Below are 22,745 nucleotides of genomic sequence, written 5' to 3' on the forward strand. Positions count from 1 at the left end.
CCACCACTCCAATTGGACCAACAAAATTACGGTTTTCCAGATCCTAATGATTGCAGGGGTGCGGTTCTCGGATTTGGGGTGGGCAACTTGGGATGAGAACTTACACCTGACCTTAATACAAACAATTTCTCAAGTAACTAATAAGACAAACTGTTGGGTATGCACCCATCTGCCACAGCATGGGAATAAGGGTGTATCGTTAATTGGGATTCCCTTGCCTGCAAACTTATCTTGGACTAATTTGTGGGAAAACACGTCTTGGGGTCGAAAATATTAAGCAGTTTTGGAACTAGAAGTGAGTAGCTTCATGCCGTTAGAATCCTATTATGTATGTGTACAAAGGTGTAACCCGCCTAAGGGTATAGGAAAACAGCATTGTATAAATACGGATACTACTTCTGTGGGAAATCAGACATCTTGTAATTGAACAATTGATATTAGTACGACTAGCGGCTGGGCAAATTCAACCAGCTGGACGGTTCCAGAAGGAAAAGGGTGCTATTGGCTATGCAATGATACAGCCCGTAAGGTCTTGCCTGAGAATTGGAAGGGAACTTGCACTCTTGGAGCGGTAGTCAAGGGTGGTATTGGCTATGCAATGATACAGCCCGTAAGGTCTTGCCTGAGAATTGGAAGGGAACTTGCACTCTTGGAGCGGTAGTCCCCAGTATGACAGTACATGATGTAGTGCCTCGAGGTTACTTGAGAAATCATATGCGGAGAATCAGATGAAAAATTAACAATCCATTGGTAGAGAGACACACCCCTTTTCATAGTTTTGTGCGATGGTTTATCCCGTGGTTAGGAGTGAGTGAATTGGAAAAGGCAATAGTTAATATTTCTGCAATTATAGAGAAGTTAGAAAACAAAATTCTGGATGCTATAAAGGCTCAACAAGAAGAGATATCTAGTTTATCACAGGTCGTATTACAAAATCGGATGGCCCTAGACTTGTTACTGGCCACTCAAGGGGGAGTCTGTACAGTAATAAACACAAGTTGTTGTATGTATGTAGATCAGAGTGGAAGGATCTCTACCGACCTGGAAGAAATATGGAAGCAGACAAGGATCCTCCATGAGATCAGTAAAGATGATCTTTCATGGAGTTTTAGTGAACTATGGAATAAGTGAACCTCCTGGTTGCCCAATTTCCAATGGTTGAAACAAGTATTCATTGCTCTAATCGTATTAGTAGTGTTAGGAATATTTGTGTGCATGTTGTTTAGATGCCTGCTTTGTTGTGTTACTGTAAATAATGAAAGTATCTGATGCAAAAGAATTTGCCTGGGAAAAGAAAAGGGGGGATTGATTAAGGAGGTATTGGGGAGGCAAGGACAATCCCCAGACAAGGACTGTATATCTCGAAACAAGACACTGGAACTCATGATAAGGAAGCGGCAGGCGGACAGAGAAACAAATGTAAGGACTATAAATCTCGAAACTGGACATTGGAATTCATTATAAAGATACAACAAACGGGAGAATTAGCAACAACCAGCTCTTGCAATTAAGAAACATGCCAATTCAGCAGATTCCTGACCAAAGGTGAAAAGTACACTGTGAGGAAGACTCGGGGTCTTCCTCCCAAAGACCCCTGCCCACGTCCCAAAGACCCCTGCCCACAATTCTTGGAAGGCTCTGCGCAGGCGCAAGGTGCCAAAAGGCTAATTAGCATGAGAAGCGAGGGAAGGCGGGGATAGGTAATGCATATGTATAGGTGCTTGTAGAATATTGATAGATTGATTGTGTAAATTCAAGACTGCTTTCTGCTTTGGGTATGCACGATAGGTGGAGAGATCCCCCGTGCATCCAGCGCTGCAATAAAGAATATACCACTTAAAGGAATTTTGGCTTCGATCTTTGAATCAATTTGGCGACCCAGATGGGACAACCTCTCTGCCGGACCGCAGGACCCGCTGGGAACAGGACTCCCTAGGGTACCCCCGGGATTTCCCGGAGGGACTCCTCGACTCACCGGATCACTGCGGAGGCAGACAAGGACCCCATCATTGTAAGTGAGTATATTCTTTATTCTGGTTTGGTTTTCTGGTAGACCGGTCATCTGGAACTGTCTGTAAGTCAGAAGGTGATCTTCTGCGAGGCAGTGTTTGGTATATACTTTGTGGTTAGCACCATAAGTACATGTTTGGGGACCTTAAGGAAGGAGCTCGCTTTAAGGTCCATCTGGAATTGTGTTGTCTATTTCGGTTTTCTGACTCATGGAGTATGGTATTTAACTCTGGTTATTGTTACTGCGATTTTGGCTATTTTCCTGGTGGTAATAGTAGGTTCGTGGCATTGTTATAAGAAAGATATCGTTACGGTGTTACACAGTTCGGTTTTCTGACTTATCGCATGTGGAATTTGACTATTGTTACTGTGATTTTGGCAATATTGCTGGTAATAGTAGTTTTGTGGCATCGCTACTGAAAGATATTGCGTGCCCGTATTTTTGTGAGTGATACGTTTTGTGATACGCTTTTGTAAGTAACACGTGTATTCTGAAAGTGTAAACTGGAAACTGGGGGGGCAAACAAGCAGTGAAATTTTAAAGAAAAGTGTGTTAGGATGTGTTTGAAGTCACTGGAAGGATATTGGAGGATCTGCCGGTGGAAGTGTGAACAGGAAAACATTGATAAAATATCGTAATCAGTGGTGGCCGCTTTATAAGCTGGAATGTGGAGAAAAGTGGCCCCTAAATGGAACTTTAAACTCTAATATTTTGCTACAGTTAATGTTGTTTTTTGAGAAGCAGAACAGGATGAAATGTTGTATACTGATGTTTCAGCATCTTGGTGGGAAAAGGTACGGAATTAAGTTGGCCCCTGACTGAACCTTTGATGTTGGCATTAGAGAAGTAGAGGCTGGAGAAAGATAAAGGAAGTGTTAAAAGGGTTGTTGAAAGTGTTAAAGGTGTTTGAAGTTGAATGAGCAGGGAAAGAGGACGTAGGAATGTTAATAGTTCTGCCTCTGCCCGAGGCAGAGATCTTAAAATCATGGGTGTTAGCCCTTTAGGGCAAAGGGACCATGATCGGTCCGGTCCGAGAGAGTTGTCACAGAAACAGAAAAGCAGTCAACTCTTAAAACAACCTCAGTTCATGTGCGAGCTCAGATTGCTGATGGGACCGTTCAGGGAACTGTGGACAATTGCATTCCCCTGACCGACCCCCACTAAGACCCGAATCATCCTGAAAATTATGAACGGTTAAGTAAATACTAAAACCTGGATGAATTGGGAATTGAGAATATGCTTCCAACAAGGTCTAAAAGAAAGCCCTATGGAATTTTTGGACCAACTCTGAAATGTAATGAAAATAAATAAATAAATAAATAAATAAAACAAAACGGTTTGGACCTGGCTTTGGAGGACAAATTGACTAGCCTTTTCCTAGGGTAATCAACCCCTGATTTCAACAGGAATAACGGGGACCTGGGGAATCTACCCTAGCGGATCCTCCACTGGTTATAATGAAGCTAGGGGAGGAATGGAAGTGAAATTTCTTATTGCTCTGGGGCAACGTATTCAGTTCTAAATCAAGCATTAATGCCTTCACAGAATTATTATGTTAGGGTAAAAGGTGTGTCGTGGTTTAACCCGGCCGGCAGCTAAACACCACGCAGCTGTTCGCTCCCCCTCCCCCTCCCTCTCTGGGACGGGGGAGAGAAATGGAAAGTGAAGCCCGTGAGTTGAGATAAAGACAGTTTAATAAGACAAAATAATAATAATAATAATAATAATAATAATAATAATAATAATAATAATAATAATAATAATAATAATAATAATAATAATAATAATAATACAATGATGATAATAGTACCACTACTAATAATGTGTACAAACAAGTGATGCACAATGCAATTGCTCACCACCCGCTGACCGATGCCCAGCCTAACCCCGAGCAGTCCGGCCCCCTCCCCCTGGCTAGCCACCCCTATGTATTGTTTAGGCTGACGTCAGATGCTATGGAATACCCCTTTGGCTAGTTTGGGTCACCTGTCCTGGGTCTGTCCCCTCCCAGCTCTTCCTGCACCCCCAGCCTGCCTGTTGGCAGGACAGAGCAAGAAGCTGAGATGTCCTTGGCTTGGTATAAGCACTGCTCTGCAACAATTAAAACATCGGGGTGTTATCAGCACTCTTCTCATCCTAAGCCAAAACATAGCATTCTACCAGCTACTAGGAAGAAAATTACCTCTGTTCTAACTGAAACCAGGACAAGGTGTAACCAAAAAGGCTTATTTTTGTGAACCTTTGAAGTACAAGTTAGGGAAACAATGGGGCATACACAGATTTTTATCTATGCCTAGCTCCTCATGGGCACTCTTAGGTAGAGATTTATTAGAGCAAGTAGGAGCAGAAATTGTCTTTGAAAAAGGGAAAATGGAATTAAGAAGAGGAGAAGAACAACTAAGAAATGTGTTAAGCTTGGCACTAATACAAAGTGACCCTAAAAGTGAAATACCTTTAGAGATCACAGATCAAGTATGTCCAGGAGTTTGGGCTACCAAAGTCCCTGGAAGAGCTAAAAATGTGACCTTAATAATTATTAAATTAAAGCCAGGAGAGAAACCCGTTAAGGTTAAGTAATATCCTTTGAGGATAGAAGATAGGAAAGGAATTAAAGAGATAATTGATAAATGTTTACAGTATGGATTATTGCTTGAATGCGAATCAGAATACAATGCACCCATATTGCCAATTAAAAAGGCAGATGAAAAAGCTATAGGCTAGTTCAGGATTTGAGGGCCATAAATAAAATCACGGAGGATATACATCCAGTAGTGGCAAACCCTTATACTTTGCTGACTAAATTAAAGAATAGTCAAGTCTGGTTTACCGTACTGGATTTAAAAGATGCCTTCTTCTGCCTAGGCTTAGCCACAGAAAGCCAAAACCTATTCGCCTTTGAATGGGAAAATCCCGATTCAGGCAGAAAGACGCAGCTTACGTGGACATTACTACCTCAAGGATTCAAGAATAGCCCCACTATTTTTGGAAACCAATTAGCAAGGGAACTCGAAACATGGATACCTCCGGACACTGAAGGTGCTTTGTTACAATATGTAGATGATCTCTTAATAGCTACCGAGACTAAAGGGAGTTGTATTCAATGGACTATAAGTCGTCTTAATTTTCTGGGTTTAAATGGATCTCAAGTCTCTTGACAGAAAGTCCAGCTGGCTCAACAAAGTGTGACCTATCTGGGATTTGACATTTCGGAAGGACAACGAGAACTAGGAACTGAACATAAGGAAGTCATTTGCCGGACTCCAGAACCTCAAATGGTAAAGGAGCTACAAACCTTTTTAGGAATGACAGGTTGGTGTCGCCTTTGGATTTATAATTATGGACTATTGGTAAAGCCTCTATGTGAATTGATAAAGATTAACCAGTCAAAGTTAGTCTGGACTGGAGAAGCACAAAAAGTCTTTAAACAACTTAAACAAGAATTGATGATTTTGAAATATCAAGCAATATTGGTAGAACAGGACGACGTGGAAATTGTGATAATTAATATTGTGAATCTAGCCTCTTTTCTTAGTGATGCTGCGGCACAACCTGTGATTCACGATTGTTTAGAAACTATAGAGACTGTGTATTCCAGCCGAGCAGACCTTAAGGAGGAGCCCATGGAAGATGCGGAAGAAACTTGGTTCACGGATGGGAGCAGTTTTGTTACGCAAAGACAACGTAAAGCTGGATATGCTATAACAACTACTCAGCAGGTAATCGAGTCTAAGCCTTTACCCCCTGGAACATCAGCTCAAAAGGCGGAGATAGTTGCTCTCACGAGAGCATTGGAACTGGCAGCGGGAAAAAGGGTAACTATTTGGACGGATTCTAAATATACATTCGGCGTGGTACATGCTCATGGAGCAATTTGGAAAGAACATGGATTGCTGACCGCTCAGTGAAAACACAAAGTATGCTGAAGAAATTTTAAAATTGTTAGAGGCTGTAAAACAACCAGAAAAGGTAGCTATCATGCATTGTCAGGGACACCAAAAGGGGAACACCGATTTTGAAATTGGAAAATCGATTGGCAGAGGCTAAGCAGGCAGCTGAAATAACTGAGGTGAAGGCATTGTCTTTGATACCAGACGGTAAAATCCAAACTATATCCAAATTATACAAAAGAAGACTTAAAATTAATTGAAGATTTGAAAGGTAAAATGAAACCAGATGGATGAGTATATTTAAAAGATAATCACATAGTAATACCCTCTAGTTTGACATGGCCCATAGTTCTTACAGAACACAATAAAACGCACTGGGGAGCTGGCACACTGCATAAGAGCCTGAGTCAGACATTAGTGGGACGATATGATAAAACAAGTAACTCAACAATGTAGCATTTGCTTACACAATAACCCCAATACTAAGAATAGAATAAAATTTGGAATAATCGGTAAAGGAAATTATTCGGGGCAACAGTGGCAAATTGATTTTTCAGAACTCCCTAGAAAAGGGGGGTATCATTATTTACTGGTTCTGACTGACACGTTTTCAGGAAGGCCTGAAGCCTTTCCCTGTCGAACAAACAAAGCAAGAGAAGTGGTTCAAGTCTTGTTAAATGAAATAATACCATGCTTTGGGATTCTAGTAGCAATGTCTTCTGATAGAGTTTCACATTTTTGTGCACAAGTGGTAGAACAGATAAGTAAGATTCTAAAGATAGATTGGCAACTGCATACTCCTTATAGACCACAGGCAAGTGGACAGGTAGAAAAAATGAACCATTTAATTAAACAATAAGTAGCTAAAATTGGATAAGAAGCTAATTTGTCATGGCCTCAATCCCTCCCTTTAGCATTACTTGGAATTAGAGTTAAACCTAGAATAAAAGGAAATTTGAGTCCCTTCAAAATCTTAGATGGAAGGCCATAGCAATTTCTATTTAGTGGAGAGGACCTAACGCAGTTAGGATCAGAATATTTATATGCTTATATAACTGAACTTCAGAAACAATTAAATAAAGTACATAAATTTGTTTTAGGGACCAGGGCTAGAGGGTTGGATCAACCAATCCACCCCGTTAAGCTCGGGGATTATATATATATAAAGACTTTTTCAGGACAACCCGTGCAGGAAAAATGGAAGGAAAGTGGATGGGACCATACCAAGTATTTCTGACAACACACACCGCCATTAAGATTAAGAAGCAAGCAGCTTGGATCCACAATTCAAGGGTGAAGAAGGCCCCGGCGAGGATATGGACCACCACTCCAATTGGACCAACAAAATTACGGTTTTCCAGATCCTAATGATTGCAGGGGTGCGGTTCTCGGATTTGGGGTGGGCAACTTGGGATGAGAACTTACACCTGACCTTAATACAAACAATTTCTCAAGTAACTAATAAGACGAACTGTTGGGTATGCACCCATCTGCCACAGCATGGGAATAAGGGTGTATCGTTAATTGGGATTCCCTTGCCTGCAAACTTATCTTGGACTAATTTGTGGGAAAACACATCTTGGGGTCGAAAATATTAAGCAGTTTTGGAACTAGAAGTGAGTAGCTTCATGCCGTTAGAATCCTATTATGTATGTGTACAAAGGTGTAACCCGCCTAAGGGTATAGGAAAACAGCATTGTATAAATACGGATACTACTTCTGTGGGAAATCAGACATCTTGTAATTGAACAATTGATATTAGTACGACTAGCGGCTGGGCAAATTCAACCAGCTGGACGGTTCCAGAAGGAAAAGGGTGCTATTGGCTATGCAATGATACAGCCCGTAAGGCCTTGCCTGAGAATTGGAAGGGAACTTGCACTCTTGGAGCGGTAGTCAAGGGTGGTATTGGCTATGCAATGATACAGCCCGTAAGGTCTTGCCTGAGAATTGGAAGGGAACTTGCACTCTTGGAGCGGTAGTCCCCAATATGACAGTACATGATGTAGTGCCTCGAGGTTACTTGAGAAATCATATCCGGAGAATCAGATGAAAAATTAACAATCCATTGGTAGAGAGACACACCCCTTTTCACAGTTTTGTGCGATGGTTTATCCCATGGTTAGGAGTGAGTGAATTGGAAAAGGCAATAGTTAATATTTCTGCAATTATAGAGAAGTTCGAAAACAAAATTCTGGATGCTATAAAGGCTCAACAAGAAGAGATATCTAGTTTATCACAGGTAGTATTACCAAATCGGATGGCCCTAGACTTGTTACTGGCCACTCAAGGGGGAGTCTGTACAGTAATAAACACAAGTTGTTGTATGTATGTAGATCAGAGTGGAAGGATCTCTACCGACCTGGAAGAAATATGGAAGCAGACAAGGATCCTCCATGAGATCAGTAAAGATGATCTTTCATGGAGTTTTAGTGAACTATGGAATAAGTGAACCTCCTGGTTGCCCAGTTTCCAATGGCTGAAACAAGTATTCATTGCTCTAATCGTATTAGTAGTGTTAGGAATATTTGTGTGCATGTTGTTTAGATGCCTGCTTTGTTGTGTTACTGTAAATAATGAAAGTATCTGATGCAAAAGAATTTGCATGGGAAAAGAAAAGGGGGGATTGATTAAGGAGGTATTGGGGAGGCAAGGACAATCCCCAGACAAGGACTGTATATCTCGAAACAAGACACTGGAACTCATGATAAGGAAGCGGCAGGCGGACAGAGAAACAAATGTAAGGACTATAACTCTCAAAACTGGACATTGGAATTCATTATAAAGATACAACAAACGGGAGAATTAGCAACAACCAGCTCTTGCAATTAAGAAACATGCCAATTCAGCAGATTCCTGACCAAAGGTGAAAAGTACACTGTGAGGAAGACTCGGGGTCTTCCTCCCAAAGACCCCTGCCCACGTCCCAAAGACCCCTGCCCACAATTCTTGGAAGGCTCTGCGCAGGCGCAGGGTGCCAAAAGGCTAATTAGCATGAGAAGCGAGGGAAGGCGGGGATAGGTAATGCATATGTATAGGTTCTTGTAGAATATTGATAGATTGATTGTGTAAATTCAAGACTGCTTTCTGCTTTGGGTATGCACGATAGGTGGAGAGATCCCCCGTGCATCCAGCGCTGCAATAAAGAATATACCACTTAAAGGAATTTTGGCTTCGATCTTTGAATCAATTTGGCGACCCAGATGGGACAACCTCTCTGCCGGACCGCAGGACCCGCTGGGAATAGGACTCCCTAGGGTACCCCCGGGATTTCCCGGAGGGACTCCTCGACTCACCGGATCACTGCGGAGGCAGACAAGGACCCCATCATTGTAAGTGAGTATATTCTTTATTCTGGTTTGGTTTTCTGGTAGACCGGTCATCTGGAACTGTCTGTAAGTCAGAAGGTGATCTTCTGCGAGGCAGTGTTTGGTATATACTTTGTGGTTAGCACCATAAGTACATGTTTGGGGACCTTAAGGAAGGAGCTCGCTTTAAGGTCCATCTGGAATTGTGTTGTCTATTTCGGTTTTCTGACTCATGGAGTATGGTATTTAACTCTGGTTATTGTTACTGCGATTTTGGCTATTTTCCTGGTGGTAATAGTAGGTTCGTGGCATTGTTATAAGAAAGATATCGTTACGGTGTTACACAGTTCGGTTTTCTGACTTATCGCATGTGGAATTTGACTCTGACTATTGTTACTGTGATTTTGGCAATATTGCTGGTAATAGTAGTTTTGTGGCATCGCTACTGAAAGATATTGCGTGCCCGTATTTTTGTGAGTGATACGTTTTGTGATACGCTTTTGTAAGTAACATGTGTATTCTGAAAGTGTAAACTGGAAACTGGGGGGGGCAAACAAGCAGTGAAATTTTAAAGAAAAGTGTGTTAGGATGTGTTTTAAGTCGCTGGAAGGATATTGGAGGATCTGCCGGTGGAAGTGTGAACAGGAAAACATTGATAAAATATCGTAATCAGTGGTGGCCGCTTTATAAGCTGGAATGTGGAGAAAAGTGGCCCCTAAATGGAACTTTAAACTCTAATATTTTGCTAGAGTTAATGTTGTTTTTTGAGAAGCAGAACAGGATGAAATGTTGTATACTGATGTTTCAGCATCTTGGTGGGAAAAGGTACGGAATTAAGTTGGCCCCTGACTGAACCTTTGATGTTGGCATTAGAGAAGTACAGGCTGGAGAAAGATAAAGGAAGTGTTAAAAGGGTTGTTGAAAGTGTTAAAGGTGTTTGAAGTTGAATGAGCAGGGAAAGAGGATGTAGGAATGTTAATAGTTCTGCCTCTGCCCGAGGCAGAGATCTTAAAATCATGGGTGTTAGCCCTTTAGGGCAAAGGGACCATGATCGGTCCGGTCCGAGAGAGTTGTCACAGAAACAGAAAAGCAGTCAACTCTTAAAACAACCTGAGTTCATGTGCGAGCTCAGATTGCTGATGGGACCGTTCAGGGAACTGTGGACAATTGCATTCCCCTGACCGACCCCCACTAAGACCCGAATCATCCTGAAAATTATGAACGGTTAAGTAAATACTAAAACCTGGATGAATTGGGAATTGAGAATATGCTTCCAACAAGGTCTAAAAGAAAGCCCTATGGAATTTTTGGACCAACTCTGAAATGTAATGAAAATAAATAAATAAATAAATAAATAAATAAAACAAAATGGTTTGGACCTGGCTTTGGAGGACAAATTGACTAGCCTTTTCCTAGGGTAATCAACCCCTGATTTCAACAGGAATAACGGGGACCTGGGGAATCTACCCTAGCGGATCCTCCACTGGTTATAATGAAGCTAGGGGAGGAATGGAAGTGAAATTTCTTATTGCTCTGGGGCAACGTATTCAGTTCTAAATCAAGCATTAATGCCTTCACAGAATTATTATGTTAGGGTAAAAGGTGTGTCGTGGTTTAACCCGGCCGGCAGCTAAACACCACGCAGCTGTTCGCTCCCCCTCCCCCTCCCTCTCTGGGACGGGGGAGAGAAATGGAAAGTGAAGCCTGTGAGTTGAGATAAAGACAGTTTAATAAGACAAAATAATAATAATAATAATAATAATAATAATAATAATAATAATAATAATACAATGATGATAATAGTACCACTACTAATAATGTGTACAAACAAGTGATGCACAATGCAATTGCTCACCACCCGCTGACCGATGCCCAGCCTAACCCCGAGCAGTCCGGCCCCCTCCCCCTGGCTAGCCACCCCTATGTATTGTTTAGCCTGACGTCAGATGCTATGGAATACCCCTTTGGCTAGTTTGGGTCACCTGTCCTGGGTGTGTCCCCTCCCAGCTCTTACTGCACCCCCAGCCTGCCTGTTGGCAGGACAGAGCAAGAAGCTGAGATGTCCTTGGCTTGGTATAAGCATTGCTCTGCAACAATTAAAACATCGGGGTGTTATCAGCACTCTTCTCATCCTAAGCCAAAACATAGCATTCTACCAGCTACTAGGAAGAAAATTACCTCTGTTCTAACTGAAACCAGGACAAGGTGTAACCGAAAAGGCTTATTTTTGTGAACCTTTGAAGTACAAGTTAGGGAAACAATGGGGCATACACAGATTTTTATCTATGCCTAGCTCCTCATGGGCACTCTTAGGTAGAGATTTATTAGAGCAAGTAGGAGCAGAAATTGTCTTTGAAAAAGGGAAAATGGAATTAAGAAGAGGAGAAGAACAACTAATAAATGTGTTAAGCTTGGCACTAATACAAAGTGACCCTAAAAGTGAAATACCTTTAGAGATCACAGATCAAGTATGTCCAGGAGTTTGGGCTACCGAAGTCCCTGGAAGAGCTAAAAATGTGACCTTAATAATTATTAAATTAAAGCCAGGAGAGAAACCCGTTAAGGTTAAGTAATATCCTTTGAGGATAGAAGATAGGAAAGGAATTAAAGAGATAATTGATAAATGTTTACAGTATGGATTATTGCTTGAATGCGAATCAGAATACAATGCACCCATATTGCCAATTAAAAAGGCAGATGAAAAAGCTATAGGCTAGTTCAGGATTTGAGGGCCATAAATAAAATCACGGAGGATATACATCCAGCAGTGGCAAACCCTTATACTTTGCTGACTAAATTAAAGAATAGTCAAGTCTGGTTTACCGTATTGGATTTAAAAGATGCCTTCTTCTGCCTAGGCTTAGCCACAGAAAGCCAAAACCTATTCGCCTTTGAATGGGAAAATCCCGATTCAGGCAGAAAGACGCAGCTTACGTGGACATTACTACCTCAAGGATTCAAGAATAGCCCCACTATTTTTGGAAACCAATTAGCAAGGGAACTCGAAACATGGATACCTCCGGACACTGAAGGTGCTTTGTTACAATATGTAGATGATCTCTTAATAGCTACCGAGACTAAAGGCAGTTGTATTCAATGGACTATAAGTCGTCTTAATTTTCTGGGTTTAAATGGATATCAAGTCTCTTGACAGAAAGTCCATCTGGCTCAACAAATAGGTAATGCATATGTATAGGTGCTTGTAGAATATTGATAGATTGATTGTATAAATTCAAGACTGCTTTCTGCTTTGGGTATGCACGATAGGTGGAGAGATCCCCCGTGCATCCAGCGCTGCAATAAAGAATATACCACTTAAAGAAATTTCGGCTTCGATCTTTGAATCAATTTGGCGACCCAGATGGGACAACCTCTCTGCCGGACCGCAGGACCCGCTGGGAAAAGGACTCCCTAGGGTACCCCCGGGATTTCCCGGAGGGACTCCTCGACTCACCGGATCACTGCGGAGGCAGACAAGGACCCCATCATTGTAAGTGAGTATATTCTTTATTCTGGTTTGGTTTTCTGGTAGACCGGTCATCTGGAACTGTCTGTAAGTCAGAAGGTGATCTTCTGCGAGGCAGTGTTTGGTATATACTTTGTGGTTAGCACCATAAGTACATGTTTGGGGACCTTAAGGAAGGAGCTCGCTTTAAGGTCCATCTGGAATTGTGTTGTCTATTTCGGTTTTCTGACTCATGGAGTATGGTATTTAACTCTGGTTATTGTTACTGCGATTTTGGCTATTTTCCTGGTGGTAATAGTAGGTTCGTGGCATTGTTATAAGAAAGATATCGTTACGGTGTTACACAGTTCGGTTTTCTGACTTATCGCATGTGGAATTTGACTCTGACTATTGTTACTGTGATTTTGGCAATATTGCTGGTAATAGTAGTTTTGTGACATCGCAACTGAAAGATATTGCGTGCCCGTATTTTTGTGAGTGATACGTTTTGTGATACGCTTTTGTAAGTAACATGTGTATTCTGAAAGTGTAAACTGGAAACTGGGGGGGCAAACAAGCAGTGAAATTTTAAAGAAAAGTGTGTTAGGATGTGTTTGAAGTCACTGGAAGGATATTGGAGGATCTGCCGGTGGAAGTGTGAACAGGAAAACATTGATAAAATATCGTAATCAGTGGTGGCCGCTTTATAAGCTGGAATGTGGAGAAAAGTGGCCCCTAAATGGAACTTTAAACTCTAATATTTTGCTAGAGTTAATGTTGTTTTTTGAGAAGCAGAACAGGATGAAATGTTGTATACTGATGTTTCAGCATCTTGGTGGGAAAAGGTACGGAATTAAGTTGGCCCCTGACTGAACCTTTGATGTTGGCATTAGAGAAGTACAGGCTGGAGAAAGATAAAGGAAGTGTTAAAAGGGATGTTGAAAGTGTTAAAGGTGTTTGAAGTTGAATGAGCAGGGAAAGAGGATGTAGGAATGTTAATAGTTCTGCCTCTGCCCGAGGCAGAGATCTTAAAATCATGGGTGTTAGCCCTTTAGGGCAAAGGGACCATGATCGGTCCGAGAGAGTTGTCACAGAAACAGAAAAGCAGTCAACTCTTAAAACACCCTGAGTTCATGTGCGAGCTCAGATTGCTGATGGGACCGTTCAGGGAACTGTGGACAATTGCATTCCCCTGACCGACCCCCACTAAGACCCGAATCATCCTGAAAATTATGAACGGTTAAGTAAATACTAAAACCTGGATGAATTGGGAATTGAGAATATGCTTCCAACAAGGTCTAAAAGAAAGCCCTATGGAATTTTTGGACCAACTCTGAAATGTAATGAAAATAAATAAATAAATAAATAAATAAATAAAACAAAATGGTTTGGACCTGGCTTTGGAGGACAAATTGACTAGCCTTTTCCTAGGGTAATCAACCCCTGATTTCAACAGGAATAACGGGGACCTGGGGAATCTACCCTAGCGGATCCTCCACTGGTTATAATGAAGCTAGGGGAGGAATGGAAGTGAAATTTCTTATTGCTCTGGGGCAACGTATTCAGTTCTAAATCAAGCATTAATGCCTTCACAGAATTATTATGTTAGGGTAAAAGGTGTGTCGTGGTTTAACCCGGCCGGCAGCTAAACACCACGCAGCTGTTCGCTCCCCCTCCCCCTCCCTCTCTGGGACGGGGGAGAGAAATGGAAAGTGAAGCCTGTGAGTTGAGATAAAGACAGTTTAATAAGACAAAATAATAATAATAATAATAATAATAATAATAATAATAATAATACAATGATGATAATAGTACCACTACTAATAATGTGTACAAACAAGTGATGCACAATGCAATTGCTCACCACCCGCTGACCGATGCCCAGCCTAACCCCGAGCAGTCCGGCCCCCTCCCCCTGGCTAGCCACCCCTATGTATTGTTTAGCCTGACGTCAGATGCTATGGAATACCCCTTTGGCTAGTTTGGGTCACCTGTCCTGGGTGTGTCCCCTCCCAGCTCTTACTGCACCCCCAGCCTGCCTGTTGGCAGGACAGAGCAAGAAGCTGAGATGTCCTTGGCTTGGTATAAGCATTGCTCTGCAACAATTAAAACATCGGGGTGTTATCAGCACTCTTCTCATCCTAAGCCAAAACATAGCATTCTACCAGCTACTAGGAAGAAAATTACCTCTGTTCTAACTGAAACCAGGACAAGGTGTAACCGAAAAGGCTTATTTTTGTGAACCTTTGAAGTACAAGTTAGGGAAACAATGGGGCATACACAGATTTTTATCTATGCCTAGCTCCTCATGGGCACTCTTAGGTAGAGATTTATTAGAGCAAGTAGGAGCAGAAATTGTCTTTGAAAAAGGGAAAATGGAATTAAGAAGAGGAGAAGAACAACTAATAAATGTGTTAAGCTTGGCACTAATACAAAGTGACCCTAAAAGTGAAATACCTTTAGAGATCACAGATCAAGTATGTCCAGGAGTTTGGGCTACCGAAGTCCCTGGAAGAGCTAAAAATGTGACCTTAATAATTATTAAATTAAAGCCAGGAGAGAAACCCGTTAAGGTTAAGTAATATCCTTTGAGGATAGAAGATAGGAAAGGAATTAAAGAGATAATTGATAAATGTTTACAGTATGGATTATTGCTTGAATGCGAATCAGAATACAATGCACCCATATTGCCAATTAAAAAGGCAGATGAAAAAGCTATAGGCTAGTTCAGGATTTGAGGGCCATAAATAAAATCACGGAGGATATACATCCAGCAGTGGCAAACCCTTATACTTTGCTGACTAAATTAAAGAATAGTCAAGTCTGGTTTACCGTACTGGATTTAAAAGATGCCTTCTTCTGCCTAGGCTTAGCCACAGAAAGCCAAAACCTATTCGCCTTTGAATGGGAAAATCCCGATTCAGGCAGAAAGACGCAGCTTACGTGGACATTACTACCTCAAGGATTCAAGAATAGCCCCACTATTTTTGGAAACCAATTAGCAAGGGAACTCGAAACACGGATACCTCCGGACACTGAAGGTGCTTTGTTACAATATGTAGATGATCTCTTAATAGCTACCGAGACTAAAGGCAGTTGTATTCAATGGACTATAAGTCGTCTTAATTTTCTGGGTTTAAATGGATATCAAGTCTCTTGACAGAAAGTCCATCTGGCTCAACAAATAGGTAATGCATATGTATAGGTGCTTGTAGAATATTGATAGATTGATTGTATAAATTCAAGACTGCTTTCTGCTTTGGGTATGCACGATAGGTGGAGAGATCCCCCGTGCATCCAGCGCTGCAATAAAGAATATACCACTTAAAGAAATTTCGGCTTCGATCTTTGAATCAATTTGGCGACCCAGATGGGACAACCTCTCTGCCGGACCGCAGGACCCGCTGGGAAAAGGACTCCCTAGGGTACCCCCGGGATTTCCCGGAGGGACTCCTCGACTCACCGGATCACTGCGGAGGCAGACAAGGACCCCATCATTGTAAGTGAGTATATTCTTTATTCTGGTTTGGTTTTCTGGTAGACCGGTCATCTGGAACTGTCTGTAAGTCAGAAGGTGATCTTCTGCGAGGCAGTGTTTGGTATATACTTTGTGGTTAGCACCATAAGTACATGTTTGGGGACCTTAAGGAAGGAGCTCGCTTTAAGGTCCATCTGGAATTGTGTTGTCTATTTCGGTTTTCTGACTCATGGAGTATGGTATTTAACTCTGGTTATTGTTACTGCGATTTTGGCTATTTTCCTGGTGGTAATAGTAGGTTCGTGGCATTGTTATAAGAAAGATATCGTTACGGTGTTACACAGTTCGGTTTTCTGACTTATCGCATGTGGAATTTGACTCTGACTATTGTTACTGTGATTTTGGCAATATTGCTGGTAATAGTAGTTTTGTGACATCGCAACTGAAAGATATTGCGTGCCCGTATTTTTGTGAGTGATACGTTTTGTGATACGCTTTTGTAAGTAACATGTGTATTCTGAAAGTGTAAACTGGAAACTGGGGGGGCAAACAAGCAGTGAAATTTTAAAGAAAAGTGTGTTAGGATGTGTTTGAAGTCACTGGAAGGATATTGGAGGATCTGCCGGTGGAAGTGTGAACAGGAAAACATTGATAAAATATCGTAATCAGTGGTGGCCGCTTTATAAGCTGGAATGTGGAGAAAAGTGGCCCCTAAATGGAACTTTAAACTCTAATATTTTGCTAGAGTTAATGTTGTTTTTTGAGAAGCAGAACAGGATGAAATGTTGTATACTGATGTTTCAGCATCTTGGTGGGAAAAGGTACGGAATTAAGTTGGCCCCTGACTGAACCTTTGATGTTGGCATTAGAGAAGTACAGGCTGGAGAAAGATAAAGGAAGTGTTAAAAGGGATGTTGAAAGTGTTAAAGGTGTTTGAAGTTGAATGAGCAGGGAAAGAGGATGTAGGAATGTTAATAGTTCTGCCTCTGCCCGAGGCAGAGATCTTAAAATCATGGGTGTTAGCCCTTTAGGGCAAAGGGACCATGATCGGTCCGAGAGAGTTGTCACAGAAACAGAAAAGCAGTCAACTCTTAAAACACCCTGAGTTCATGTGCGAGCTCGGATTGCTGATGGGACCGTTCAGGGAACTGTGGACAATTGCATTCCCCTGACCGACCCCCACTAAGACCCGAATCATCCTGAAAATTATGAACAGTTAAGTAAATACTAAAACCTGGATGAATTGGGAATTGAGAATATGCTTCCAACAAGGTCTAAAAGAAAGCCCTATGGAATTTTTGGACCAACTCTGAAATGTAATGAAAATAAATAAATAAATAAATAAATAAATAAAACAAAACGGTTTGGACCTGGCTTTGGAGGACAAATTGACTAGCCTTTTCCTAGGGTAATCAACCCCTGATTTCAACAGGAATAACGGGGACCTGGGGAATCTACCCTAGCGGATCCTCCACTGGTTATAATGAAGCTAGGGGAGGAATGGAAGTGAAATTTCTTATTGCTCTGGGGCAACGTATTCAGTTCTAAATCAAGCATTAATGCCTTCACAGAATTATTATGTTAGGGTAAAAGGTGTGTCGTGGTTTAACCCGGCCGGCAGCTAAACACCACGCAGCTGTTCGCTCACCCTCCCCCTCCCTCTCTGGGACGGGGGAGAGAAATGGAAAGTGAAGCCCGTGAGTTGAAATAAAGACAGTTTAATAAGACAAAATAATAAAAATAATAAAAATAATAAAAATAATAAAAATAATAAAAATAATAAAAATAATAAAAATAATAAAAATAATAAAAATAATAAAAATAATAAAAATAATAATAATAATAATAATAATAATAATAATAATAATACAATGATGATAATAGTACCACTACTAATAATGTGTACAAACAAGTGATGCACAATGCAATTGCTCACCACCCGCTGACCAATGCCCAGCCTAACCCCGAGCAGTCTAGGCTAGGTAGGATGGGGCTTCAGGCACCTCTTCACCTGAGGAAACACACTGCCATCAGGCACCGCTGTGCATGACAAGCTTGTTCTGCTAGAACACCCTACTCAGATGCACTGTGGCATTCAAGTGAACTGCTTTCATGCAAATATAACGACTGATGTTACAACCCACCTTGCCTGTGGCACCTGATGAACAGAAGAGTAAGCCACCGCAGCGCTTCAAAACCATCCCTGCACGTGCCGCTCCTTGTCACTCTCTGGCCTTATCTCATATCCTTATCCACTTCTGTGGAGAGCCTGCCACGGCACCTGCAAAGCAAGACGGACACCTTTCATAGTCACTTTGTGCTACTTGGTCGTTCTGCTCCAACCCAGCTCATGACCAGCCCCTCTTCTTACACAGCTCTTCAGAGTGCAGTTTGCTCCTTTGAGCCTGTGCGAGACACCTGTGAAAGAAAAAGAAACGCATAGGCCGATGCAGCATCCAAAGACACAGCACAACTAGGTAAGTTACTCTCATCTGCTCCCTTACCTCTGCCGCTTACCAGCCCCCGAGGCAGATGCTTCAATCTACCCTCTTCAAACAGCTACAACACCTCTAAAAGACAAAGAGGGGATGCTTAGAGGAACAGTGAGACCTACAACACAACAACTGCTACATCTGTTCCTCACTCACCTTGCCAGAGGCAGCTCTGCGTGTGACGTCCCAGGTTGTACACTGCGTTACCTAACCCTTACCGTAACCCTTACCCTAACCCTTCTCACCCTTACCATTACCCAAATCCTTACCTTTACTTTTTCCTTACCCTTACTCTTTCCTTTAACCATAACCTTACCCTTACCCTATACCTTACTCCAACCTTTCCCCTTACCTTCCCCTTCCCCTTACACTTAACCTAACCCTTACCCTTCTGCTTCCCCTAAAACATATCCTAACACTTTCCCTTACCCTTACACTTACCCTAACCCTTACTATTACCCTTACACTTACTCTTGCCCTAATCCTTGCTTGCACCCTTACACTTATCCTAACCCTTACACTTACTCATGCTCAAACCCTTACTCTAACCCTTACCCTGACCCGTACCCTTACCCTTGCCATTACCCTTATTCATACCATTACCCTTACCCTTAACCTTACCCTTATCCTAACACTTACCCTAACCCTTAACCTTTCTGCTACACTTACCCTTTTCCTAAATCGAAACCTTACCCTTACTCTTACCCTTAACCTAAGCCTAAACCTCAAACCTTACCGTAAAGCTTACCCTTTCTGCTACATTTACCCTTAGCCTAAATCTAAACCTTACACTTACCCTTAGCCTAACCCTCACCCTTACCATTACCCATACCCTTATTCTTACCCTAACCCTTATCTTTACACTTACGGTTACCATTAACCTTACACTTACCCTAACACTTATCCTGAACCTAACCCTTACCCTGACCCTTACATTAACCCTAACCCTTACCCTAAACCTTACACTTACTCTTAACATTAACCTTACCCTTAACCTTTAGCTAATACTTAACCTTACGTTTTTCTCACCCTATCCCTATAATTAACCATAACCATTACCCTAACACTTAACCTTACCCTTACAATAAGCCATACAACAACACTTAAATGTACACTTACGCTTACAGTTACCCTAGGAATTACTCTTTCAATTACTCCTACCCTTACCGTTACACTTACCCTTACCCTTACCCTTCTCCATACCATTACCCTTACCCTAAACCTTACACTTACCCTTATCCTTACCCTAACCCTAACCCTCACCCTTACCATTAACCATACCCTTACTCTTCTCCTTACCCTAAACCTTACCCCAACCCTTACCGTAACCCTTACATTAACCCTAACCCTTAACCTAAACCTTACACTTACTCTTAACCTTAACCTTACCCTTAAACTAATACATACCCGTACATTTCCCTCACCATAACCCTAATTTTAACAGTACCCATTACCCTAACACTTATCCTTACCTAACCCTAACCCTTACCCTGACCTGTACCCTTACACTTACCCTTACCCTTACCCTTACCCTTATCCTTACCATTACCCTTATCCTTAACCTAACCCTTATCCTAACACACTTACCCTAATCCTACACCTTTCTGCTACACTTACCCTTAGCCTAAATCTAAACCTTACACTTACCCTTACCCTCACCCTTACCATTACCCATATCCTTACTCTTACCCTTACCGTAAACCTTACCCTTCCTTTTACCGTTATCATTAACATTAACCTTACCCTATCCCTTACAATTATCCTGGTCCATACAACTTACCCTTACCCTAACACTTACCCTTAACCTAACTCTAAACCTAAACCTTACCTGAAACCTTACCCTGACCCTTACATTAACCCTAACCCTTATCCTAAACCTTACACTTACTCTTAACCTTAACCTTACCCTTTAACCTTAACCTAATCCTTACCCTTACGTTTCCCTCACCATAAGCCTAGAACTTACCCTAACCATTACTCTAACACCCTTACCCTAACCCTTACTCTAACCCTTACAATGACCCAGACCCTTACACATACACTTACACTTACTCTTACCCTAAACCTTACCCTTACCCTAACACTTACCCTTATCGTAAACCTTACGCTTTCTGCTACACTTACCATTAGCCTAAATGTAAATCTTACACTTACCCTTACCTGAACCGAATACTTACCCTTACGTTTCCCTCACCCTAACCCTAAAATTAACCCTAACCATTATTCTAACCCTTACCCTGACCCATACCCTTACACTCACCCTTACCCTTACATTACCCTAACTCTTACCCATACCATAACCCATACCCTAACACATATTTGTACCCTTAACCTTACCGTTACCCTTACCCTTACTCTATCCGTTACCCTTACGCTTACCCTTAACATAAACATTACCATTAATCTTACCCTTACGCTAACCCTTACCCTTACCCTATCCCTTACACTTATCCTTATCCATACCCTTAACCTTACCCCAACCCTTACCCTTAAGCTGAACCTAACCCTAAACCTTACCCCAAACCTTTCCCTGAACCTTACATTAACACTAACCCTTAACCTAAACCTTACACTTACTCTTAACCTTAACCTTACCCTTAACCTTAAGCTAGTACTTAACCTTACATTTTTCTCACCCTAATCCTAAAATTAACCCTAACCATTACCCTAACACTTAACCGTTACACTTACCCTTATTCTATCCGTTACCCTTACGCTTTCTTTTAACATAAACCTTACCCTTGACCTTACCCTTACCATAAGCCATACAACAACACTTACATGTACACTTACGCTTACACTTACCCTAGCAATTACTCGTACAATTACCCTTACCCTTAACCTAAGCCGAAACCTTAAACCTTACAGTAAACCTTACCCTTTCTGCTACACTTCCCCTTAGCCTAAATCTAAACCTTACACTTATCCTTACTGTAACCCTCACCCTTATCATTACCAATACCCTTACTCTTACCCTTACCCTAACCCTTACTCTAACCCTTACAATTACCCGTACTTTTACACATACCCTTACACTTACCCTTAAACTTACACTAACCCTTACCCTTAACTAAATCTAACCCTTACACTAAACATCATCCTTACCCTTACCATTATCCCTTCTCTTACCCTTATCCTAAACATTTCCCAAACCCTTACCCTTACATTAAACCTAACCCTTACCATAACTCTTAACCTTATCCTTAAACTTAACCTAATACTTACCCTTACGTTTCCCTCACCCTAAACCTAAAATTAGCCTAACCACTACCCTAACACTTACCCTTACTCTAACCCTTACCCTGAACTGTACCCTTACACTTCCACTTACCCACTTAAGTGTAAGAGTTAGGATAACGTTAACCTTAAGGGTGACCCTTTAGCTTATCCTTAATGTTTATGGTTAGGTTAAGGGTAAGGGTAATGGTTTGGTAAGGGTAAGGTTAAGGGTAATTGTACGAGTAATTGCTAGGGTAAGTGTAAGCGTAAGTGTACATGTAAGTGTTGTTGTAGGGCTTATGGTAAGGGTAAGGTCAAGGGTAAGGTTTATGTTAAGGGTAAGCGTAAGGGTAATGGATAGAGTAAAAGTAAGGGTAAGGTTAAGGGTAACGGTAAGGTTAAGGGTACAAATATGTGTTAGGGTATGGGTTATGGTATGGGTAAGAATTAGGGTAAGTATAAGGGTAAGGGTAAGTGTAAGGGTACAGGTCAGGGTAAGGGTTAGAGTAAGGGTTAGGGTTAGGGTAAGGTTAAGTGTTAGGGTAATGGTTAGGGTTAGTTTTAGGGTTAAAGTCAGGAAAACGTATGCGTAAGTATTAGGTTAATGTTAAGGGTAAGGTTAAGAGTAAGTGTAAGTTTTAGGGTAAGGGTTAGGGTTAATGTAAGGGTCAGGGTAAGGGCTGGGGTAAGGTTTAGGGTTAGGGTTAGGTTAAGGGTAAGGATTAGGGTAAGGGTAAGGGTATGGATAAGGATAAGTGTAAGTGTTAGGGTAAGGGTAATGTTAAAGGTAACAGTAAGTGTAAGGAGAAGGGTTAGGGTAAGGGCAAGAGTAAGGGTATTGGTAATGATAAGGGTGAGGGTTACAGTAAGGGTAAGTGTAAGGTATAGATTTAGGCTAACGGTAA

This window comes from Netta rufina (genome assembly GCF_964035555.1).
Source record: "Netta rufina genome assembly, chromosome: 3".
NCBI classification, from domain to species: Eukaryota; Metazoa; Chordata; class Aves; order Anseriformes; family Anatidae; genus Netta; species Netta rufina.